Below are 26788 nucleotides of genomic sequence, written 5' to 3'. Positions count from 1 at the left end.
TGAAAAACCACTTTTCGCACTTGTGTTAGTGTTGAAAAAACACTTTTCGCACTTGTGTTAGTGTTGAAAAACCACTTTTCGCACTTGTGTTAGTGTTGAAAAAACACTTTTCACACTTGTGTTGGTGCAGGAAACCACTTTTGCACTTGTATTAGTGTGGAAAAAACACTTTTCGAACTTGTGTTGGTGTTGAAAAACCACTTTTCGCACTTGTGTTAGTGTTGAAAAACCACTTTTCGCACTTGTGTTAGTGTTGAAAAAACACTTTTCGCACTTGTGTTAGTGTTGAAAAACCACTTTTCGCACTTGTGTTAGTGTTGAAAAACCACTTTTCGCACTTGTGTTGGTGCAGGAAACCACTTTTGCAGTTGTATTAGTGTGGAAAAAACACTTTTCGCACTTGTGTTAGTGTTGAAAAACCACTTTTCGCACTTGTGTTAGTGTTGAAAAACCACTTTTCGCACTTGTGTTGGTGCAGGAAACCACATTTGCACTTGTATTAGTGTGGAAAAAACACTTTTTGCACTTGTGATAGTGTTGAAAAACCACTTTTGGCACTTGTGTTAGTGTTGAAAAACCACTTTTTGCACTTGTGTTAGTGTTGAAAAATCACTTTTCGCACTTGTGTTGGTGCAGGAAACCACTTTTGCACTTGTATTAGTGTGGAAAAAACACTTTTCGCACTTGTGTTAGTGTTGAAAAACCACTTTTCGCACTTGTGTTAGTGTTGAAAAACCACTTTTCGCACTTGTGTTAGTGTTGAAAAACCACTTTTCGCACTTGTGTTGGTGCAGGAAACCACTTTTGCACTTGTATTAGTGTGGAAAAAACACTTTTCGCACTTGTGTTAGTGTTGAAAAACCACTTTTCGCACTTGTGTTGGTGCAGGAAACCACTTTTGCACTTGTATTAGTGTGGAAAAAACACTTTTCGCACTTGTGTTAGTGTTGAAAAACCACTTTTCGCACTTGTGTTAGTGTTGAAAAACCACTTTTCGCACTTGTGTTGGTGCAGGAAACCACTTTTGCACTTGTATTAGTGTGGAAAAAACACTTTTCGCACTTGTGTTAGTGTTGAAAAACCACTTTTCGCACTTGTGTTGGTGCAGGAAACCACTTTTGCACTTGTATTAGTGTGGAAAAAACACTTTTTGCACTTGTGTTAGTGTTGAAAAACCACTTTTTGCACTTGTGTTAGTGTTGAAAAATCACTTTTCGCACTTGTGTTGGTGCAGGAAACCACTTTTGCACTTGTATTAGTGTGGAAAAAACACTTTTCGCACTTGTGTTAGTGTTGAAAAACCACTTTTCGCACTTGTGTTAGTGTTGAAAAACCACTTTTCGCACTTGTGTTAGTGTTGAAAAACCACTTTTCGCACTTGTGTTGGTGCAGGAAACCACTTTTGCACTTGTATTAGTGTGGAAAAACACTTTCCGCACTTGTGTTAGTGTTGAAAAACCACTTTTCGCACTTGTGTTAGTGTTGAAAAACCACTTTTCGCACTTGAGTTAGTGTTGAAAAACCACTTTTCGCACTTGTGTTGGTGCAGGAAACCACTTTTGCACTTGTATTAGTGTGGAAAAAACACTTTTTGCACTTGTGATAGTGTTGAAAAACCACTTTTCGCACTTGTGTTAGTGTTGAAAAACCACTTTTCGCACTTGTGTTAGTGTTGAAAAACCACATTTCGCACTTGTGTTGGTGCAGGAAAACACTTTTGCACTTGTATTAGTGTGGAAAAAACACTTTTCGCACTTGTGTTAGTGTTGAAAAACCACTTTTCGCACTTGTGTTAATGTTGAAAAACCACTTTTCGCACTTGTGTTAGTGTTGAAAAACCACTTTTTGCACTTGTGATAGTGTTGAAAAACCACTTTTCGCACTTGTGTTAATGTTGAAAAACCACTTTTCGCACTTGTGTTAATGTTGAAAAACCACTTTTCGCACTTGTGTTAGTGTTGAAAAACCACTTTTCGCACTTGTGTTGGTGCAGGAAACCACTTTTGCACTTGTATTAGTGTGGAAAAAACACTTTTCGCACTTGTGTTAGTGTTGAAAAACCACTTTTCGCACTTGTGTTAGTGTTGAAAAACCACTTTTTGCACTTGTGATAGTGTTGAAAAACCACTTTTCGCACTTGTGTTAGTGTTGAAAAACCACTTTTCGCACTTGTGTTAGTGTTGAAAAACCACTTTTCGCACTTGTGTTAGTGTTGAAAACCCACTTTTCACACTTGTGTTGGTGCAGGAAACCACTTTTGCACTTGTATTAGTGTGGAAAAAACACTTTTCGAACTTGTGTTGGTGTTGAAAAACCACTTTTCGCACTTGTGTTAGTGTTGAAAAAACACTTTTCGCACTTGTGTTAGTGTTGAAAAACCACTTTTTGCACTTGTGTTAGTGTTGAAAAACCACTTTTCGCACTTGTGTTAGTGTTGAAAAACCACTTTTCGCACTTGTGTTAGTGTTGAAAAACCACTTTTCACACTTGTGTTGGTGCAGGAAACCACTTTTGCACTTGTATTGGTGTGGAAAAAACACTTTTCGAACTTGTGTTGGTGTTGAAAAAACACTTTTCGCACTTGTGTTAGTGTTGAAAAACCACTTTTCGCACTTGTGTTGGTGCAGGAAACCACTTTTGCACTTGTATTAGTGTGGAAAAAACACTTTTTGCACTTGTGATAGTGTTGCAAAACCACTTTTCGCACTTGTGTTAGTGTTGAAAAACCACTTTTCGCACTTGTGTTAGTGTTGAAAAACCACTTTTCGCACTTGTGTTGGTGCAGGAAACCACTTTTGCACTTGTATTAGTGTGGAAAAAACACTTTTTGCACTTGTGATAGTGTTGAAAAACCACTTTTCGCACTTGTGTTAGTGTTGAAAAACCACTTTTCGCACTTGTGTTGGTGCAGGAAACCACTTTTGCACTTGTATTAGTGTGGAAAAACACTTTTCGCACTTGTGTTAGTGTTGAAAAATCACTTTTCGCACTTGTGTTGGTGCAGGAAACCACTTTTGCACTTGTATTAGTGTGGAAAAAACACTTTTCGCACTTGTGTTAGTGTTGAAAAACCACTTTTCGCAGTTGTGTTAGTGTTGAAAAACCACTTTTCGCACTTGTGTTGGTGCAGGAAACCACTTTTGCACTTGTATTAGTGTGGAAAAAACACTTTTTGCACTTGTGTTAGTGTTGAAAAAACACTTTTCGCACTTGTGTTAGTGTTGAAAAACCACTTTTCGCACTTGTGTTAGTGTTGAAAAACCACTTTTCGCACTTGTGTTGGTGCAGGAAACCACTTTTGCACTTGTATTAGTGTGGAAAAACCACTTTTCGCACTTGTGTTAGTGTTGAAAAACCACTTTTCGCACTTGTGTTGGTGCAGGAAACCACTTTTGCAGTTGTATTAGTGTGGAAAAAACACTTTTCGCACTTATGTTAGTGTTGAAAAACCACTTTTCGCACTTGTGTTAGTGTTGAAAAACCACTTTTTGCACTTTTGTTAGTGTTGAAAAACCACTTTTCGCACTTGTGTTGGTGCAGGAAACCACATTTGCACTTGTATTAGTGTGGAAAAAACACTTTTTGCACTTGTGATAGTGTTGAAAAACCAATTTTGGCACTTGTGTTAGTGTTGAAAAACCACTTTTCGCACTTGTGTTAGTGTTGAAAAACCACTTTTCGCACTTGTGTTGGTGCAGGAAACCACATTTGCACTTGTATTAGTGTGGAAAAAACACTTTTTGCACTTGTGTTAGTGTTGAAAAACCACTTTTTGCACTTGTGTTAGTGTTGAAAAATCACTTTTCGCACTTGTGTTGGTGCAGGAAACCACTTTTGCACTTGTATTAGTGTGGAAAAAACACTTTTCGCACTTGTGTTAGTGTTGAAAAACCACTTTTCGCACTTGTGTTAGTGTTGAAAAACCACTTTTCGCACTTGTGTTGGTGCAGGAAACCACATTTGCACTTGTATTAGTGTGGAAAAAACACTTTTTGCACTTGTGTTAGTGTTGAAAAACCACTTTTTGCACTTGTGTTAGTGTTGAAAAATCACTTTTCGCACTTGTGTTGGTGCAGGAAACCACTTTTGCACTTGTATTAGTGTGGAAAAAACACTTTTCGCACTTGTGTTAGTGTTGAAAAACCACTTTTCGCACTTGTGTTAGTGTTGAAAAACCACTTTTCGCACTTGTGTTAGTGTTGAAAAACCACTTTTCGCACTTGTGTTGGTGCAGGAAACCACTTTTGCACTTGTATTAGTGTGGAAAAAACACTTTTCGCACTTGTGTTAGTGTTGAAAAACCACTTTTCGCACTTGTGTTAGTGTTGAAAAACCACTTTTCGCACTTGAGTTAGTGTTGAAAAACCACTTTTCGCACTTGTGTTGGTGCAGGAAACCACTTTTGCACTTGTATTAGTGTGGAAAAAACACTTTTCGCACTTGTGTTAGTGTTGAAAAACCACTTTTCGCACTTGTGTTAGTGTTGAAAAACCACTTTTCGCACTTGTGTTAGTGTTGAAAAACCACTTTTCGCACTTGTGTTGGTGCAGGAAACCACTTTTGCACTTGTATTAGTGTGGAAAAAACACTTTTCGCACTTGCGTTAGTGTTGAAAAACCACTTTTCGCACTTGTGTTAGTGTTGAAAAACCACTTTTCGCACTTGAGTTAGTGTTGAAAAACCACTTTTCGCACTTGTGTTGGTGCAGGAAACCACTTTTGCACTTGTATTAGTGTGGAAAAAACACTTTTCGCACTTGTGTTAGTGTTGAAAAACCACTTTTCGCACTTGTGTTAGTGTTGAAAAACCACTTTTCGCACTTGTGTTAGTGTTGAAAAAGCACATTTCGCACTTGTGTTGGTGCAGGAAACCACTTTTGCACTTGTATTAGTGTGGAAAAAACACTTTTCGCACTTGTGTTAGTGTTGAAAAACCACTTTTCGCACTTGTGTTAATGTTGAAAAACCACTTTTCGCACTTGTGTTAGTGTTGAAAAACCACTTTTTGCACTTGTGATAGTGTTGAAAAACCACTTTTCGCACTTGTGTTAATGTTGAAAAACCACTTTTCGCACTTGTGTTAATGTTGAAAAACCACTTTTCGCACTTGTGTTAGTGTTGAAAAACCACTTTTCGCACTTGTGTTGGTGCAGGAAACCACTTTTGCACTTGTATTAGTGTGGAAAAAACACTTTTCGCACTTGTGTTAGTGTTGAAAAACCACTTTTCGCACTTGTGTTAGTGTTGAAAAACCACTTTTTGCACTTGTGATAGTGTTGAAAAACCACTTTTCGCACTTGTGTTAGTGTTGAAAAACCACTTTTCGCACTTGTGTTAGTGTTGAAAAACCACTTTTCGCACTTGTGTTAGTGTTGAAAAACCACTTTTCACACTTGTGTTGGTGCAGGAAACCACTTTTGCACTTGTATTAGTGTGGAAAAAACACTTTTCGAACTTGTGTTGGTGTTGAAAAACCACTTTTCGCACTTGTGTTAGTGTTGAAAAAACACTTTTCGCACTTGTGTTAGTGTTGAAAAACCACTTTTTGCACTTGTGTTAGTGTTGAAAAACCACTTTTCGCACTTGTGTTAGTGTTGAAAAACCACTTTTCGCACTTGTGTTAGTGTTGAAAAACCACTTTTCACACTTGTGTTGGTGCAGGAAACCACTTTTGCACTTGTATTAGTGTGGAAAAAACACTTTTCGAACTTGTGTTGGTGTTGAAAAACCACTTTTCGCACTTGTGTTAGTGTTGAAAAACCACTTTTCGCACTTGTGTTAGTGTTGAAAAAACACTTTTCGCACTTGTGTTAGTGTTGAAAAACCACTTTTCGCACTTGTGTTAGTGTTGAAAAACCACTTTTCGCACTTGTGTTGGTGCAGGAAACCACTTTTGCAGTTGTATTAGTGTGGAAAAAACACTTTTCGCACTTGTGTTAGTGTTGAAAAACCACTTTTCGCACTTGTGTTAGTGTTGAAAAACCACTTTTTGCACTTGTGTTAGTGTTGAAAAACCACTTTTCGCACTTGTGTTGGTGCAGGAAACCACATTTGCACTTGTATTAGTGTGGAAAAAACACTTTTTGCACTTGTGATAGTGTTGAAAAACCACTTTTGGCACTTGTGTTAGTGTTGAAAAACCACTTTTTGCACTTGTGTTAGTGTTGAAAAATCACTTTTTGCACTTGTGATAGTGTTGAAAAACCACTTTTCGCACTTGTGTTAGTGTTGAAAAACCACTTTTCGCACTTGTGTTGGTGCAGGAAACCACTTTTGCACTTGTATTAGTGTGGAAAAACACTTTTCGCACTTGTGTTAGTGTTGAAAAATCACTTTTCGCACTTGTGTTGGTGCAGGAAACCACTTTTGCACTTGTATTAGTGTGGAAAAAACACTTTTCGCACTTGTGTTAGTGTTGAAAAACCACTTTTCGCAGTTGTGTTAGTGTTGAAAAACCACTTTTCGCACTTGTGTTGGTGCAGGAAACCACTTTTGCACTTGTATTAGTGTGGAAAAAACACTTTTCGCACTTGTGTTGGTGTTGAAAAAACACTTTTCGCACTTGTGTTAGTGTTGAAAAACCACTTTTCGCACTTGTGTTAGTGTTGAAAAACCACTTTTCGCACTTGTGTTGGTGCAGGAAACCACTTTTGCACTTGTATTAGTGTGGAAAAAACACTTTTCGCACTTGTGTTAGTGTTGAAAAACCACTTTTCGCACTTGTGTTAGTGTTGAAAAACCACTTTTCGCACTTGTGTTGGTGCAGGAAACCACTTTTGCAGTTGTATTAGTGTGGAAAAAACACTTTTCGCACTTATGTTAGTGTTGAAAAACCACTTTTCGCACTTGTGTTAGTGTTGAAAAACCACTTTTTGCACTTGTGTTAGTGTTGAAAAACCACTTTTCGCACTTGTGTTGGTGCAAGAAACCACATTTGCACTTGTATTAGTGTGGAAAAAACACTTTTTGCACTTGTGATAGTGTTGAAAAACCACTTTTTGCACTTGTGATAGTGTTGAAAAACCACTTTTCGCACTTGTGTTGGTGCAGGAAACCACTTTTGCACTTGTATTAGTGTGGAAAAAACACTTTTCGCACTTGTGTTAGTGTTGAAAAACCACTTTTCGCACTTGTGTTAGTGTTGAAAAAGCACATTTCGCACTTGTGTTGGTGCAGGAAACCACTTTTGCACTTGTATTAGTGTGGAAAAAACACTTTTCGCACTTGTGTTAGTGTTGAAAAACCACTTTTCGCACTTGTGTTAATGTTGAAAAACCACTTTTCGCACTTGTGTTAGTGTTGAAAAACCACTTTTTGCACTTGTGATAGTGTTGAAAAACCACTTTTCGCACTTGTGTTAATGTTGAAAAACCACTTTTCGCACTTGTGTTAATGTTGAAAAACCACTTTTCGCACTTGTGTTAGTGTTGAAAAACCACTTTTCGCACTTGTGTTGGTGCAGGAAACCACTTTTGCACTTGTATTAGTGTGGAAAAAACACTTTTCGCACTTGTGTTAGTGTTGAAAAACCACTTTTCGCACTTGTGTTAGTGTTGAAAAACCACTTTTTGCACTTGTGATAGTGTTGAAAAACCACTTTTCGCACTTGTGTTAGTGTTGAAAAACCACTTTTCGCACTTGTGTTAGTGTTGAAAAACCACTTTTCGCACTTGTGTTAGTGTTGAAAAACCACTTTTCACACTTGTGTTGGTGCAGGAAACCACTTTTGCACTTGTATTAGTGTGGAAAAAACACTTTTCGAACTTGTGTTGGTGTTGAAAAACCACTTTTCGCACTTGTGTTAGTGTTGAAAAAACACTTTTCGCACTTGTGTTAGTGTTGAAAAACCACTTTTTGCACTTGTGTTAGTGTTGAAAAACCACTTTTCGCACTTGTGTTAGTGTTGAAAAACCACTTTTCGCACTTGTGTTAGTGTTGAAAAAACACTTTTCGCACTTGTGTTAGTGTTGAAAAACCACTTTTTGCACTTGTATTAGTGTGGAAAAAACACTTTTCGAACTTGTGTTGGTGTTGAAAAACCACTTTTCGCACTTGTGTTAGTGTTGAAAAAACACTTTTCGCACTTGTGTTAGTGTTGAAAAACCACTTTTCGCACTTGTGTTAGTGTTGAAAAACCACTTTTCGCACTTGTGTTAGTGTTGAAAAAACACTTTTCACACTTGTGTTGGTGCAGGAAACCACTTTTGCACTTGTATTAGTGTGGAAAAAACACTTTTCGAACTTGTGTTGGTGTTGAAAAACCACTTTTCGCACTTGTGTTAGTGTTGAAAAACCACTTTTCGCACTTGTGTTAGTGTTGAAAAAACACTTTTCGCACTTGTGTTAGTGTTGAAAAACCACTTTTCGCAATTGTGTTAGTGTTGAAAAACCACTTTTCGCACTTGTGTTGGTGCAGGAAACCACTTTTGCAGTTGTATTAGTGTGGAAAAAACACTTTTCGCACTTGTGTTAGTGTTGAAAAACCACTTTTCGCACTTGTGTTAGTGTTGAAAAACCACTTTTCGCACTTGTGTTGGTGCAGGAAACCACATTTGCACTTGTATTAGTGTGGAAAAAACACTTTTTGCACTTGTGATAGTGTTGAAAAACCACTTTTGGCACTTGTGTTAGTGTTGAAAAACCACTTTTTGCACTTGTGTTAGTGTTGAAAAATCACTTTTCGCACTTGTGTTGGTGCAGGAAACCACTTTTGCACTTGTATTAGTGTGGAAAAAACACTTTTCGCACTTGTGTTAGTGTTGAAAAACCACTTTTCGCACTTGTGTTAGTGTTGAAAAACCACTTTTCGCACTTGTGTTAGTGTTGAAAAACCACTTTTCGCACTTGTGTTGGTGCAGGAAACCACTTTTGCACTTGTATTAGTGTGGAAAAAACACTTTTCGCACTTGTGTTAGTGTTGAAAAACCACTTTTCGCACTTGTGTTGGTGCAGGAAACCACTTTTGCACTTGTATTAGTGTGGAAAAAACACTTTTCGCACTTGTGTTAGTGTTGAAAAACCACTTTTCGCACTTGTGTTAGTGTTGAAAAACCACTTTTCGCACTTGTGTTGGTGCAGGAAACCACTTTTGCACTTGTATTAGTGTGGAAAAAACACTTTTCGCACTTGTGTTAGTGTTGAAAAACCACTTTTCGCACTTGTGTTGGTGCAGGAAACCACTTTTGCACTTGTATTAGTGTGGAAAAAACACTTTTTGCACTTGTGTTAGTGTTGAAAAACCACTTTTTGCACTTGTGTTAGTGTTGAAAAATCACTTTTCGCACTTGTGTTGGTGCAGGAAACCACTTTTGCACTTGTATTAGTGTGGAAAAAACACTTTTCGCACTTGTGTTAGTGTTGAAAAACCACTTTTCGCACTTGTGTTAGTGTTGAAAAACCACTTTTCGCACTTGTGTTAGTGTTGAAAAACCACTTTTCGCACTTGTGTTGGTGCAGGAAACCACTTTTGCACTTGTATTAGTGTGGAAAAACACTTTCCGCACTTGTGTTAGTGTTGAAAAACCACTTTTCGCACTTGTGTTAGTGTTGAAAAACCACTTTTCGCACTTGAGTTAGTGTTGAAAATCCACTTTTCGCACTTGTGTTGGTGCAGGAAACCACTTTTGCACTTGTATTAGTGTGGAAAAAACACTTTTTGCACTTGTGATAGTGTTGAAAAACCACTTTTCGCACTTGTGTTAGTGTTGAAAAACCACTTTTCGCACTTGTGTTAGTGTTGAAAAACCACATTTCGCACTTGTGTTGGTGCAGGAAAACACTTTTGCACTTGTATTAGTGTGGAAAAAACACTTTTCGCACTTGTGTTAGTGTTGAAAAACCACTTTTCGCACTTGTGTTAATGTTGAAAAACCACTTTTCGCACTTGTGTTAGTGTTGAAAAACCACTTTTTGCACTTGTGATAGTGTTGAAAAACCACTTTTCGCACTTGTGTTAATGTTGAAAAACCACTTTTCGCACTTGTGTTAATGTTGAAAAACCACTTTTCGCACTTGTGTTAGTGTTGAAAAACCACTTTTCGCACTTGTGTTGGTGCAGGAAACCACTTTTGCACTTGTATTAGTGTGGAAAAAACACTTTTCGCACTTGTGTTAGTGTTGAAAAACCACTTTTCGCACTTGTGTTAGTGTTGAAAAACCACTTTTTGCACTTGTGATAGTGTTGAAAAACCACTTTTCGCACTTGTGTTAGTGTTGAAAAACCACTTTTCGCACTTGTGTTAGTGTTGAAAAACCACTTTTCGCACTTGTGTTAGTGTTGAAAAACCACTTTTCACACTTGTGTTGGTGCAGGAAACCACTTTTGCACTTGTATTAGTGTGGAAAAAACACTTTTCGAACTTGTGTTGGTGTTGAAAAACCACTTTTCGCACTTGTGTTAGTGTTGAAAAAACACTTTTCGCACTTGTGTTAGTGTTGAAAAACCACTTTTTGCACTTGTGTTAGTGTTGAAAAACCACTTTTCGCACTTGTGTTAGTGTTGAAAAACCACTTTTCGCACTTGTGTTAGTGTTGAAAAACCACTTTTCACACTTGTGTTGGTGCAGGAAACCACTTTTGCACTTGTATTAGTGTGGAAAAAACACTTTTCGAACTTGTGTTGGTGTTGAAAAACCACTTTTCGCACTTGTGTTAGTGTTGAAAAAACACTTTTCGCACTTGTGTTAGTGTTGAAAAACCACTTTTCGCACTTGTGTTGGTGCAGGAAACCACTTTTGCACTTGTATTAGTGTGGAAAAAACACTTTTTGCACTTGTGATAGTGTTGCAAAACCACTTTTCGCACTTGTGTTAGTGTTGAAAAACCACTTTTCGCACTTGTGTTAGTGTTGAAAAACCACTTTTCGCACTTGTGTTGGTGCAGGAAACCACTTTTGCACTTGTATTAGTGTGGAAAAAACACTTTTTGCACTTGTGATAGTGTTGAAAAACCACTTTTCGCACTTGTGTTAGTGTTGAAAAACCACTTTTCGCACTTGTGTTGGTGCAGGAAACCACTTTTGCACTTGTATTAGTGTGGAAAAACACTTTTCGCACTTGTGTTAGTGTTGAAAAATCACTTTTCGCACTTGTGTTGGTGCAGGAAACCACTTTTGCACTTGTATTAGTGTGGAAAAAAACACTTTTCGCACTTGTGTTAGTGTTGAAAAACCACTTTTCGCAGTTGTGTTAGTGTTGAAAAACCACTTTTCGCACTTGTGTTGGTGCAGGAAACCACTTTTGCACTTGTATTAGTGTGGAAAAAACACTTTTCGCACTTGTGTTAGTGTTGAAAAAACACTTTTCGCACTTGTGTTAGTGTTGAAAAACCACTTTTCGCACTTGTGTTAGTGTTGAAAAACCACTTTTCGCACTTGTGTTGGTGCAGGAAACCACTTTTGCACTTGTATTAGTGTGGAAAAAACACTTTTCGCACTTGTGTTAGTGTTGAAAAACCACTTTTCGCACTTGTGTTAGTGTTGAAAAACCACTTTTCGCACTTGTGTTGGTGCAGGAAACCACTTTTGCAGTTGTATTAGTGTGGAAAAAACACTTTTCGCACTTATGTTAGTGTTGAAAAACCACTTTTCGCACTTGTGTTAGTGTTGAAAAACCACTTTTTGCACTTGTGTTAGTGTTGAAAAACCACTTTTCGCACTTGTGTTGGTGCAGGAAACCACATTTGCACTTGTATTAGTGTGGAAAAAACACTTTTTGCACTTGTGATAGTGTTGAAAAACCAATTTTGGCACTTGTGTTAGTGTTGAAAAACCACTTTTCGCACTTGTGTTAGTGTTGAAAAACCACTTTTCGCACTTGTGTTGGTGCAGGAAACCACATTTGCACTTGTATTAGTGTGGAAAAAACACTTTTTGCACTTGTGTTAGTGTTGAAAAACCACTTTTTGCACTTGTGTTAGTGTTGAAAAATCACTTTTCGCACTTGTGTTGGTGCAGGAAACCACTTTTGCACTTGTATTAGTGTGGAAAAAACACTTTTCGCACTTGTGTTAGTGTTGAAAAACCACTTTTCGCACTTGTGTTAGTGTTGAAAAACCACTTTTCGCACTTGTGTTAGTGTTGAAAAACCACTTTTCGCACTTGTGTTGGTGCAGGAAACCACTTTTGCACTTGTATTAGTGTGGAAAAAACACTTTTCGCACTTGTGTTAGTGTTGAAAAACCACTTTTCGCACTTGTGTTAGTGTTGAAAAACCACTTTTCGCACTTGTGTTGGTGCAGGAAACCACTTTTGCACTTGTATTAGTGTGGAAAAAACACTTTTCGCACTTGTGTTAGTGTTGAAAAACCACTTTTCGCACTTGTGTTAGTGTTGAAAAACCACTTTTCGCACTTGTGTTGGTGCAGGAAACCACTTTTGCACTTGTATTAGTGTGGAAAAAACACTTTTCGCACTTGTGTTAGTGTTGAAAAACCACTTTTTGCACTTGTGTTGGTGCAGGAAACCACTTTTGTACTTGTATTAGTGTGGAAAAAACACTTTTTGCACTTGTGTTAGTGTTGAAAAACCACTTTTTGCACTTGTGTTAGTGTTGAAAAATCACTTTTCGCACTTGTGTTGGTGCAGGAAACCACTTTTGCACTTGTATTAGTGTGGAAAAAACACTTTTCGCACTTGTGTTAATGTTGAAAAACCACTTTTCGCACTTGTGTTAGTGTTGAAAAACCACTTTTCGCACTTGTGTTAGTGTTGAAAAACCACTTTTCGCACTTGTGTTGGTGCAGGAAACCACTTTTGCACTTGTATTAGTGTGGAAAAAACACTTTTCGCACTTGTGTTAGTGTTGAAAAACCACTTTTCGCACTTGTGTTAGTGTTGAAAAACCACTTTTCGCACTTGAGTTAGTGTTGAAAAACCACTTTTCGCACTTGTGTTGGTGCAGGAAACCACTTTTGCACTTGTATTAGTGTGGAAAAAACACTTTTCGCACTTGTGTTAGTGTTGAAAAACCACTTTTCGCACTTGTGTTAGTGTTGAAAAACCACTTTTCGCACTTATGTTAGTGTTGAAAAAGCACATTTCGCACTTGTGTTGGTGCAGGAAACCACTTTTGCACTTGTATTAGTGTGGAAAAAACACTTTTCGCACTTGTGTTAGTGTTGAAAAACCACTTTTCGCACTTGTGTTAATGTTGAAAAACCACTTTTCGCACTTGTGTTAGTGTTGAAAAACCACTTTTTGCACTTGTGATAGTGTTGAAAAACCACTTTTCGCACTTGTGTTAATGTTGAAAAACCACTTTTCGCACTTGTGTTAATGTTGAAAAACCACTTTTCGCACTTGTGTTAGTGTTGAAAAACCACTTTTCGCACTTGTGTTGGTGCAGGAAACCACTTTTGCACTTGTATTAGTGTGGAAAAAACACTTTTCGCACTTGTGTTAGTGTTGAAAAACCACTTTTCGCACTTGTGTTAGTGTTGAAAAACCACTTTTTGCACTTGTGATAGTGTTGAAAAACCACTTTTCGCACTTGTGTTAGTGTTGAAAAACCACTTTTCGCACTTGTGTTAGTGTTGAAAAACCACTTTTCGCACTTGTGTTAGTGTTGAAAAACCACTTTTCACACATGTGTTGGTGCAGGAAACCACTTTTGCACTTGTGTTAGTGTTGAAAAACCACTTTTCGCACTTGTGTTAGTGTTGAAAAACCACTTTTCGCACTTGAGTTAGTGTTGAAAAACCACTTTTCGCACTTGTGTTGGTGCAGGAAACCACTTTTGCACTTGTATTAGTGTGGAAAAAACACTTTTCGCACTTGTGTTAGTGTTGAAAAACCACTTTTCGCACTTGTGTTAGTGTTGAAAAACCACTTTTCGCACTTATGTTAGTGTTGAAAAAGCACATTTCGCACTTGTGTTGGTGCAGGAAACCACTTTTGCACTTGTATTAGTGTGGAAAAAACACTTTTCGCACTTGTGTTAGTGTTGAAAAACCACTTTTCGCACTTGTGTTAATGTTGAAAAACCACTTTTCGCACTTGTGTTAGTGTTGAAAAACCACTTTTTGCACTTGTGATAGTGTTGAAAAACCACTTTTCGCACTTGTGTTAATGTTGAAAAACCACTTTTCGCACTTGTGTTAATGTTGAAAAACCACTTTTCGCACTTGTGTTAGTGTTGAAAAACCACTTTTCGCACTTGTGTTGGTGCAGGAAACCACTTTTGCACTTGTATTAGTGTGGAAAAAACACTTTTCGCACTTGTGTTAGTGTTGAAAAACCACTTTTCGCACTTGTGTTAGTGTTGAAAAACCACTTTTTGCACTTGTGATAGTGTTGAAAAACCACTTTTCGCACTTGTGTTAGTGTTGAAAAACCACTTTTCGCACTTGTGTTAGTGTTGAAAAACCACTTTTCGCACTTGTGTTAGTGTTGAAAAACCACTTTTCACACATGTGTTGGTGCAGGAAACCACTTTTGCACTTGTGTTAGTGTTGAAAAACCACTTTTCGCACTTGTGTTAGTGTTGAAAAACCACTTTTCGCACTTGTGTTAGTGTTGAAAAACCACTTTTCGCACTTGTGTTAGTGTTGAAAAACCACTTTTCACACTTGTGTTGGTGCAGGAAACCACTTTTGCACTTGTATTAGTGTGGAAAAAACACTTTTCGCACTTGTGTTAGTGTTGAAAAACCACTTTTCACACTTGTGTTGGTGCAGGAAACCACTTTTGCACTTGTATTAGTGTGGAAAAAACACTTTTCGCACTTGTGTTAGTGTTGAAAAACCACTTTTTGCACTTGTGTTAGTGTTGAAAAACCACTTTTTGCACTTGTGTTAGTGTTGAAAAACCACTTTTCGCACTTGTGTTAGTGTTGAAAAACCACTTTTCGCACTTGTGTTAGTGTTGAAAAACCACTTTTCACACTTGTGTTGGTGCAGGAAACCACTTTTGCACTTGTATTAGTGTGGAAAAAACACTTTTCGAACTTGTGTTGGTGTTGAAAAACCACTTTTCGCACTTGTGTTAGTGTTGAAAAAACACTTTTCGCACTTGTGTTAGTGTTGAAAAACCACTTTTCGCACTTGTGTTGGTGCAGGAAACCACTTTTGCACTTGTATTAGTGTGGAAAAAACACTTTTTGCACTTGTGATAGTGTTGCAAAACCACTTTTCGCACTTGTGTTAGTGTTGAAAAACCACTTTTCGCACTTGTGTTAGTGTTGAAAAACCACTTTTCGCACTTGTGTTGGTGCAGGAAACCACTTTTGCACTTGTATTAGTGTGGAAAAAACACTTTTCGCACTTGTGTTAGTGTTGAAAAACCACTTTTCGCACTTGTGTTAGTGTTGAAAAACCACTTTTCGCACTTGAGTTAGTGTTGAAAAACCACTTTTCGCACTTGTGTTGGTGCAGGAAACCACTTTTGCACTTGTATTAGTGTGGAAAAAACACTTTTTGCACTTGTGTTAGTGTTGAAAAACAACTTTTCGCACTTGTGTTAGTGTTGAAAAACCACTTTTCGCACTTGTGTTAGTGTTGAAAAAGCACATTTCGCACTTGTGTTGGTGCAGGAAACCACTTTTGCACTTGTATTAGTGTGGAAAAAACACTTTTCGCACTTGTGTTAGTGTTGAAAAACCACTTTTCGCACTTGTGTTAGTGTTGAAAAAGCACATTTCGCACCTGTGTTGGTGCAGGAAACCACTTTTGCACTTGTATTAGTGTGGAAAAAACACTTTTCGCACTTGTGTTAGTGTTGAAAAACCACTTTTCGCACTTGTGTTAATGTTGAAAAACCACTTTTCGCACTTGTGTTAGTGTTGAAAAACCACTTTTTGCACTTGTGATAGTGTTGAAAAACCACTTTTCGCACTTGTGTTAATGTTGAAAAACCACTTTTCGCACTTGTGTTAATGTTGAAAAACCACTTTTCGCACTTGTGTTAGTGTTGAAAAACCACTTTTCGCACTTGTGTTGGTGCAGGAAACCACTTTTGCACTTGTATTAGTGTGGAAAAAACACTTTTCGCACTTGTGTTAGTGTTGAAAAACCACTTTTCGCACTTGTGTTAGTGTTGAAAAACCACTTTTTGCACTTGTGATAGTGTTGAAAAACCACTTTTCGCACTTGTGTTAGTGTTGAAAAACCACTTTTCGCACTTGTGTTAGTGTTGAAAAACCACTTTTCGCACTTGTGTTAGTGTTGAAAAACCACTTTTCACACTTGTGTTGGTGCAGGAAACCACTTTTGCACTTGTATTAGTGTGGAAAAAACACTTTTCGAACTTGTGTTGGTGTTGAAAAACCACTTTTCGCACTTGTGTTAGTGTTGAAAAAACACTTTTCGCACTTGTGTTAGTGTTGAAAAACCACTTTTTGCACTTGTGTTAGTGTTGAAAAACCACTTTTCGCACTTGTGTTAGTGTTGAAAAACCACTTTTCGCACTTGTGTTAGTGTTGAAAAACCACTTTTCACACTTGTGTTGGTGCAGGAAACCACTTTTGCACTTGTATTAGTGTGGAAAAAACACTTTTCGAACTTGTGTTGGTGTTGAAAAACCACTTTTCGCACTTGTGTTAGTGTTGAAAAAACACTTTTCGCACTTGTGTTAGTGTTGAAAAACCACTTTTCGCACTTGTGTTAGTGTTGAAAAAACACTTTTCACACTTGTGTTGGTGCAGGAAACCACTTTTGCACTTGTATTAGTGTGGAAAAAACACTTTTCGAACTTGTGTTGGTGTTGAAAAACCACTTTTCGCACTTGTGTTAGTGTTGAAAAACCACTTTTCGCACTTGTGTTAGTGTTGAAAAAACACTTTTCGCACTTGTGTTAGTGTTGAAAAACCACTTTTCGCACTTGTGTTAGTGTTGAAAAACCACTTTTCGCACTTGTGTTGGTGCAGGAAACCACTTTTGCAGTTGTATTAGTGTGGAAAAAACACTTTTCGCACTTGTGTTAGTGTTGAAAAACCACTTTTCGCACTTGTGTTAGTGTTGAAAAACCACTTTTTGCACTTGTGTTAGTGTTGAAAAACCACTTTTCGCACTTGTGTTGGTGCAGGAAACCACATTTGCACTTGTATTAGTGTGGAAAAAACACTTTTTGCACTTGTGATAGTGTTGAAAAACCACTTTTGGCACTTGTGTTAGTGTTGAAAAACCACTTTTTGCACTTGTGTTAGTGTTGAAAAATCACTTTTCGCACTTGTGTTGGTGCAGGAAACCACTTTTGCACTTGTATTAGTGTGGAAAAAACACTTTTCGCACTTGTGTTAGTGTTGAAAAACCACTTTTCGCACTTGTGTTGGTGCAGGAAACCACTTTTGCACTTGTATTAGTGTGGAAAAAACACTTTTCGCACTTGTGTTAGTGTTGAAAAACCACTTTTCGCACTTGTGTTAGTGTTGAAAAAACACTTTTCGCACTTGTGTTAGTGTTGAAAAACCACTTTTCGCACTTGTGTTAGTGTTGAAAAACCACTTTTCGCACTTGTGTTGGTGCAGGAAACCACTTTTGCACTTGTATTAGTGTGGAAAAAACACTTTTCGCACTTGTGTTAGTGTTGAAAAACCACTTTTCGCACTTGTGTTAGTGTTGAAAAACCACTTTTCGCACTTGTGTTGGTGCAGGAAACCACTTTTGCAGTTGTATTAGTGTGGAAAAAACACTTTTCGCACTTATGTTAGTGTTGAAAAACCACTTTTCGCACTTGTGTTAGTGTTGAAAAACCACTTTTTGCACTTGTGTTAGTGTTGAAAAACCACTTTTCGCACTTGTGTTGGTGCAGGAAACCACATTTGCACTTGTATTAGTGTGGAAAAAACACTTTTTGCACTTGTGATAGTGTTGAAAAACCAATTTTGGCACTTGTGTTAGTGTTGAAAAACCACTTTTCGCACTTGTGTTAGTGTTGAAAAACCACTTTTCGCACTTGTGTTGGTGCAGGAAACCACATTTGCACTTGTATTAGTGTGGAAAAAACACTTTTTGCACTTGTGTTAGTGTTGAAAAACCACTTTTTGCACTTGTGTTAGTGTTGAAAAATCACTTTTCGCACTTGTGTTGGTGCAGGAAACCACTTTTGCACTTGTATTAGTGTGGAAAAAACACTTTTCGCACTTGTGTTAGTGTTGAAAAACCACTTTTCGCACTTGTGTTAGTGTTGAAAAACCACTTTTCGCACTTGTGTTAGTGTTGAAAAACCACTTTTCGCACTTGTGTTGGTGCAGGAAACCACTTTTGCACTTGTATTAGTGTGGAAAAAACACTTTTCGCACTTGTGTTAGTGTTGAAAAACCACTTTTCGCACTTGTGTTAGTGTTGAAAAACCACTTTTCGCACTTGTGTTGGTGCAGGAAACCACTTTTGCACTTGTATTAGTGTGGAAAAAACACTTTTCGCACTTGTGTTAGTGTTGAAAAACCACTTTTCGCACTTGTTTTAGTGTTGAAAAACCACTTTTCGCACTTGTGTTGGTGCAGGAAACCACTTTTGCACTTGTATTAGTGTGGAAAAAACACTTTTCGCACTTGTGTTAGTGTTGAAAAACCACTTTTTGCACTTGTGTTGGTGCAGGAAACCACTTTTGTACTTGTATTAGTGTGGAAAAAACACTTTTTGCACTTGTGTTAGTGTTGAAAAACCACTTTTTGCACTTGTGTTAGTGTTGAAAAATCACTTTTCGCACTTGTGTTGGTGCAGGAAACCACTTTTGCACTTGTATTAGTGTGGAAAAAACACTTTTCGCACTTGTGTTAGTGTTGAAAAACCACTTTTCGCACTTGTGTTAGTGTTGAAAAACCACTTTTCGCACTTGTGTTAGTGTTGAAAAACCACTTTTCGCACTTGTGTTGGTGCAGGAAACCACTTTTGCACTTGTATTAGTGTGGAAAAAACACTTTTCGCACTTGTGTTAGTGTTGAAAAACCACTTTTCGCACTTGTGTTAGTGTTGAAAAACCACTTTTCGCACTTGAGTTAGTGTTGAAAAACCACTTTTCGCACTTGTGTTGGTGCAGGAAACCACTTTTGCACTTGTATTAGTGTGGAAAAAACACTTTTCGCACTTGTGTTAGTGTTGAAAAACCACTTTTCGCACTTGTGTTAGTGTTGAAAAACCACTTTTCGCACTTATGTTAGTGTTGAAAAAGCACATTTCGCACTTGTGTTGGTGCAGGAAACCACTTTTGCACTTGTATTAGTGTGGAAAAAACACTTTTCGCACTTGTGTTAGTGTTGAAAAACCACTTTTCGCACTTGTGTTAATGTTGAAAAACCACTTTTCGCACTTGTGTTAGTGTTGAAAAACCACTTTTTGCACTTGTGATAGTGTTGAAAAACCACTTTTCGCACTTGTGTTAATGTTGAAAAACCACTTTTCGCACTTGTGTTAATGTTGAAAAACCACTATTCGCACTTGTGTTAGTGTTGAAAAACCACTTTTCGCACTTGTGTTGGTGCAGGAAACCACTTTTGCACTTGTATTAGTGTGGAAAAAACACTTTTCGCACTTGTGTTAGTGTTGAAAAACCACTTTTCGCACTTGTGTTAGTGTTGAAAAACCACTTTTTGCACTTGTGATAGTGTTGAAAAACCACTTTTCGCACTTGTGTTAGTGTTGAAAAACCACTTTTCGCACTTGTGTTAGTGTTGAAAAACCACTTTTCGCACTTGTGTTAGTGTTGAAAAACCACTTTTCACACTTGTGTTGGTGCAGGAAACCACTTTTGCACTTGTGTTAGTGTTGAAAAACCACTTTTCGCACTTGTGTTAGTGTTGAAAAACCACTTTTCGCACTTGTGTTAGTGTTGAAAAACCACTTTTCGCACTTGTGTTAGTGTTGAAAAACCACTTTTCACACTTGTGTTGGTGCAGGAAACCACTTTTGCACTTGTATTAGTGTGGAAAAAACACTTTTCGCACTTGTGTTAGTGTTGAAAAACCACTTTTCACACTTGTGTTGGTGCAGGAAACCACTTTTGCACTTGTATTAGTGTGGAAAAAACACTTTTCGCACTTGTGTTAGTGTTGAAAAACCACTTTTTGCACTTGTGTTAGTGTTGAAAAACCACTTTTTGCACTTGTGTTAGTGTTGAAAAACCACTTTTCGCACTTGTGTTAGTGTTGAAAAACCACTTTTCGCACTTGTGTTAGTGTTGAAAAACCACTTTTCACACTTGTGTTGGTGCAGGAAACCACTTTTGCACTTGTATTAGTGTGGAAAAAACACTTTTCGAACTTGTGTTGGTGTTGAAAAACCACTTTTCGCACTTGTGTTAGTGTTGAAAAAACACTTTTCGCACTTGTGTTAGTGTTGAAAAACCACTTTTCGCACTTGTGTTGGTGCAGGAAACCACTTTTGCACTTGTATTAGTGTGGAAAAAACACTTTTTGCACTTGTGATAGTGTTGCAAAACCACTTTTCGCACTTGTGTTAGTGTTGAAAAACCACTTTTCGCACTTGTGTTAGTGTTGAAAAACCACTTTTCGCACTTGTGTTGGTGCAGGAAACCACTTTTGCACTTGTATTAGTGTGGAAAAAACACTTTTCGCACTTGTGTTAGTGTTGAAAAACCACTTTTCGCACTTGTGTTAGTGTTGAAAAACCACTTTTCGCACTTGTGTTGGTGCAGGAAACCACTTTTGCACTTGTATTAGTGTGGAAAAAACACTTTTTGCACTTGTGTTAGTGTTGAAAAACAACTTTTCGCACTTGTGTTAGTGTTGAAAAACCACTTTTCGCACTTGTGTTAGTGTTGAAAAAGCACATTTCGCACTTGTGTTGGTGCAGGAAACCACTTTTGCACTTGTATTAGTGTGGAAAAAACACTTTTCGCACTTGTGTTAGTGTTGAAAAACCACTTTTCGCACTTGTGTTAGTGTTGAAAAAGCACATTTCGCACTTGTGTTGGTGCAGGAAACCACTTTTGCACTTGTATTAGTGTGGAAAAAACACTTTTCGCACTTGTGTTAGTGTTGAAAAACCACTTTTCGCACTTGTGTTAATGTTGAAAAACCACTTTTCGCACTTGTGTTAGTGTTGAAAAACCACTTTTTGCACTTGTGATAGTGTTGAAAAACCACTTTTCGCACTTGTGTTAATGTTGAAAAACCACTTTTCGCACTTGTGTTAATGTTGAAAAACCACTTTTCGCACTTGTGTTAGTGTTGAAAAACCACTTTTCGCACTTGTGTTGGTGCAGGAAACCACTTTTGCACTTGTATTAGTGTGGAAAAAACACTTTTCGCACTTGTGTTAGTGTTGAAAAACCACTTTTCGCACTTGTGTTAGTGTTGAAAAACCACTTTTTGCACTTGTGATAGTGTTGAAAAACCACTTTTCGCACTTGTGTTAGTGTTGAAAAACCACTTTTCGCACTTGTGTTAGTGTTGAAAAACCACTTTTCGCACTTGTGTTAGTGTTGAAAAACCACTTTTCACACTTGTGTTGGTGCAGGAAACCACTTTTGCACTTGTATTAGTGTGGAAAAAACACTTTTCGAACTTGTGTTGGTGTTGAAAAACCACTTTTCGCACTTGTGTTAGTGTTGAAAAAACACTTTTCGCACTTGTGTTAGTGTTGAAAAACCACTTTTTGCACTTGTGTTAGTGTTGAAAAACCACTTTTCGCACTTGTGTTAGTGTTGAAAAACCACTTTTCGCACTTGTGTTAGTGTTGAAAAACCACTTTTCACACTTGTGTTGGTGCAGGAAACCACTTTTGCACTTGTATTAGTGTGGAAAAAACACTTTTCGAACTTGTGTTGGTGTTGAAAAACCACTTTTCGCACTTGTGTTAGTGTTGAAAAAACACTTTTCGCACTTGTGTTAGTGTTGAAAAACCACTTTTCGCACTTGTGTTAGTGTTGAAAAAACACTTTTCACACTTGTGTTGGTGCAGGAAACCACTTTTGCACTTGTATTAGTGTGGAAAAAACACTTTTCGAACTTGTGTTGGTGTTGAAAAACCACTTTTCGCACTTGTGTTAGTGTTGAAAAACCACTTTTCGCACTTGTGTTAGTGTTGAAAAAACACTTTTCGCACTTGTGTTAGTGTTGAAAAACCACTTTTCGCACTTGTGTTAGTGTTGAAAAACCACTTTTCGCACTTGTGTTGGTGCAGGAAACCACTTTTGCAGTTGTATTAGTGTGGAAAAAACACTTTTCGCACTTGTGTTAGTGTTGAAAAACCACTTTTCGCACTTGTGTTAGTGTTGAAAAACCACTTTTTGCACTTGTGTTAGTGTTGAAAAACCACTTTTCGCACTTGTGTTGGTGCAGGAAACCACATTTGCACTTGTATTAGTGTGGAAAAAACACTTTTTGCACTTGTGATAGTGTTGAAAAACCACTTTTGGCACTTGTGTTAGTGTTGAAAAACCACTTTTTGCACTTGTGTTAGTGTTGAAAAATCACTTTTCGCACTTGTGTTGGTGCAGGAAACCACTTTTGCACTTGTATTAGTGTGGAAAAAACACTTTTCGCACTTGTGTTAGTGTTGAAAAACCACTTTTCGCACTTGTGTTGGTGCAGGAAACCACTTTTGCACTTGTATTAGTGTGGAAAAAACACTTTTCGCACTTGTGTTAGTGTTGAAAAACCACTTTTCGCACTTGTGTTAGTGTTGAAAAACCACTTTTCGCACTTGTGTTGGTGCAGGAAACCACTTTTGCACTTGTATTAGTGTGGAAAAAACACTTTTCGCACTTGTGTTAGTGTTGAAAAACCACTTTTCGCACTTGTGTTGGTGCAGGAAACCACTTTTGCACTTGTATTAGTGTTGAAAAACCACTTTTCGCACTTGTGTTAGTGTTGAAAAACCACTTTTCGCACTTGTGTTGGTGCAGGAAACCACTTTTGCACTTGTATTAGTGTGGAAAAACACTTTCCGCACTTGTGTTAGTGTTGAAAAACCACTTTTCGCACTTGTGTTAGTGTTGAAAAACCACTTTTCGCACTTGAGTTAGTGTTGAAAAACCACTTTTCGCACTTGTGTTGGTGCAGGAAACCACTTTTGCACTTGTATTAGTGTGGAAAAAACACTTTTTGCACTTGCGTTAGTGTTGAAAAACCACTTTTCGCACTTGTGTTAGTGTTGAAAAACCACTTTTCGCACTTGTGTTAGTGTTGAAAAACCACATTTCGCACTTGTGTTGGTGCAGGAAAACACTTTTGCACTTGTATTAGTGTGGAAAAAACACTTTTCGCACTTGTGTTAGTTTTGAAAAACCACTTTTCGCACTTGTGTTAATGTTGAAAAACCACTTTTCGCACTTGTGTTAGTGTTGAAAAACCACTTTTTGCACTTGTGATAGTGTTGAAAAACCACTTTTCGCACTTGTGTTAATGTTGAAAAACCACTTTTCGCACTTGTGTTAATGTTGAAAAACCACTTTTCGCACTTGTGTTAGTGTTGAAAAACCACTTTTCGCACTTGTGTTGGTGCAGGAAACCACTTTTGCACTTGTATTAGTGTGGAAAAAACACTTTTCGCACTTGTGTTAGTGTTGAAAAACCACTTTTCGCACTTGTGTTAGTGTTGAAAAACCACTTTTTGCACTTGTGATAGTGTTGAAAAACCACTTTTCGCACTTGTGTTAGTGTTGAAAAACCACTTTTCGCACTTGTGTTAGTGTTGAAAAACCACTTTTCGCACTTGTGTTAGTGTTGAAAAACCACTTTTCACACTTGTGTTGGTGCAGGAAACCACTTTTGCACTTGTATTAGTGTGGAAAAACCACTTTTCGCACTTGTGTTAGTGTTGAAAAAACACTTTTCGCACTTGTGTTAGTGTTGAAAAACCACTTTTTGCACTTGTGTTAGTGTTGAAAAACCACTTTTCGCACTTGTGTTAGTGTTGAAAAACCACTTTTCACACTTGTGTTGGTGCAGGAAACCACTTTTGCACTTGTATTAGTGTGGAAAAAACACTTTTCGAACTTGTGTTGGTGTTGAAAAACCACTTTTCGCACTTGTGTTAGTGTTGAAAAAACACTTTTCGCACTTGTGTTAGTGTTGAAAAACCACTTTTCGCACTTGTGTTGGTGCAGGAAACCACTTTTGCACTTGTATTAGTGTGGAAAAAACACTTTTTGCACTTGTGATAGTGTTGCAAAACCACTTTTCGCACTTGTGTTAGTGTTGAAAAACCACTTTTCGCACTTGTGTTAGTGTTGAAAAACCACTTTTCGCACTTGTGTTGGTGCAGGAAACCACTTTTGCACTTGTATTAGTGTGGAAAAAACACTTTTTGCACTTGTGATAGTGTTGAAAAACCACTTTTCGCACTTGTGTTAGTGTTGAAAAACCACTTTTCGCACTTGTGTTGGTGCAGGAAACCACTTTTGCACTTGTATTAGTGTGGAAAAACACTTTTCGCACTTGTGTTAGTGTTGAAAAATCACTTTTCGCACTTGTGTTGGTGCAGGAAACCACTTTTGCACTTGTATTAGTGTGGAAAAAACACTTTTCGCACTTGTGTTAGTGTTGAAAAACCACTTTTCGCAGTTGTGTTAGTGTTGAAAAACCACTTTTTGCACTTGTGTTGGTGCAGGAAACCACTTTTGCACTTGTATTAGTGTGGAAAAAACACTTTTCGCACTTGTGTTAGTGTTGAAAAAACACTTTTCGCACTTGTGTTAGTGTTGAAAAACCACTTTTCGCACTTGTGTTAGTGTTGAAAAACCACTTTTCGCACTTGTGTTGGTGCAGGAAACCACTTTTGCACTTGTATTAGTGTGGAAAAAACACTTTTCGCACTTGTGTTAGTGTTGAAAAACCACTTTTCGCACTTGTGTTAGTGTTGAAAAACCACTTTTCGCACTTGTGTTGGTGCAGGAAACCACTTTTGCAGTTGTATTAGTGTGGAAAAAACACTTTTCGCACTTATGTTAGTGTTGAAAAACCACTTTTCGCACTTGTGTTAGTGTTGAAAAACCACTTTTTGCACTTGTGTTAGTGTTGAAAAACCACTTTTCGCACTTGTGTTGGTGCAGGAAACCACATTTGCACTTGTATTAGTGTGGAAAAAACACTTTTTGCACTTGTGATAGTGTTGAAAAACCAATTTTGGCACATGTGTTAGTGTTGAAAAACCACTTTTCGCACTTGTGTTAGTGTTGAAAAACCACTTTTCGCACTTGTGTTGGTGCAGGAAACCACATTTGCACTTGTATTAGTGTGGAAAAAACACTTTTTGCACTTGTGTTAGTGTTGAAAAACCACTTTTTGCACTTGTGTTAGTGTTGAAAAATCACTTTTCGCACTTGTATTGGTGCAGGAAACCACTTTTGCACTTGTATTAGTGTGGAAAAAACACTTTTCGCACTTGTGTTATTGTTGAAAAACCACTTTTCGCACTTGTGTTAGTGTTGAAAAACCACTTTTCGCACTTGTGTTAGTGTTGAAAAACCACTTTTCGCACTTGTGTTGGTGCAGGAAACCACTTTTGCACTTGTATTAGTGTGGAAAAAACACTTTTCGCACTTGTGTTAGTGTTGAAAAACCACTTTTCGCACTTGTGTTAGTGTTGAAAAACCACTTTTCGCACTTGTGTTGGTGCAGGAAACCACTTTTGCACTTGTATTAGTGTGGAAAAAACACTTTTCGCACTTGTGTTAGTGTTGAAAAACCACTTTTCGCACTTGTGTTAGTGTTGAAAAACCACTTTTCGCACTTGTGTTGGTGCAGGAAACCACTTTTGCACTTGTATTAGTGTGGAAAAAACACTTTTCGCACTTGTGTTAGTGTTGAAAAACCACTTTTTGCACTTGTGTTGGTGCAGGAAACCACTTTTGTACTTGTATTAGTGTGGAAAAAACACTTTTTGCACTTGTGTTAGTGTTGAAAAACCACTTTTTGCACTTGTGTTAGTGTTGAAAAATCACTTTTCGCACTTGTGTTGGTGCAGGAAACCACTTTTGCACTTGTATTAGTGTGGAAAAAACACTTTTCGCACTTGTGTTAGTGTTGAAAAACCACTTTTCGCACTTGTGTTAGTGTTGAAAAACCACTTTTCGCACTTGTGTTAGTGTTGAAAAACCACTTTTCGCACTTGTGTTGGTGCAGGAAACCACTTTTGCACTTGTATTAGTGTGGAAAAAACACTTTTCGCACTTGTGTTAGTGTTGAAAAACCACTTTTCGCACTTGTGTTAGTGTTGAAAAACCACTTTTCGCACTTGAGTTAGTGTTGAAAAACCACTTTTCGCACTTGTGTTGGTGCAGGAAACCACTTTTGCACTTGTATTAGTGTGGAAAAAACACTTTTCGCACTTGTGTTAGTGTTGAAAAACCACTTTTCGCACTTGTGTTAGTGTTGAAAAACCACTTTTCGCACTTATGTTAGTGTGGAAAAAGCACATTTCGCACTTGTGTTAGTGTTGAAAAACCACTTTTTGCACTTGTGATAGTGTTGAAAAACCACTTTTCGCACTTGTGTTAATGTTGAAAAACCACTTTTCGCACTTGTGTTAATGTTGAAAAACCACTTTTCGCACTTGTGTTAGTGTTGAAAAACCACTTTTCGCACTTGTGTTGGTGCAGGAAACCACTTTTGCACTTGTATTAGTGTGGAAAAAACACTTTTCGCACTTGTGTTAGTGTTGAAAAACCACTTTTCGCACTTGTGTTAGTGTTGAAAAACCACTTTTTGCACTTGTGATAGTGTTGAAAAACCACTTTTCGCACTTGTGTTAGTGTTGAAAAACCACTTTTCGCACTTGTGTTAGTGTTGAAAAACCACTTTTTGCACTTGTGTTAGTGTTGAAAAACCACTTTTCACACTTGTGTTGGTGCAGGAAACCACTTTTGCACTTGTATTAGTGTGGAAAAAACA

Source organism: Myxine glutinosa, chromosome 14 (assembly GCF_964187855.1).
Source record: "Myxine glutinosa chromosome 14, kmMyxGlut1.1, whole genome shotgun sequence".
Taxonomy (NCBI): Eukaryota; Metazoa; Chordata; class Myxini; order Myxiniformes; family Myxinidae; genus Myxine; species Myxine glutinosa.
Note: the sequence above shows the minus strand (reverse complement) of the source record.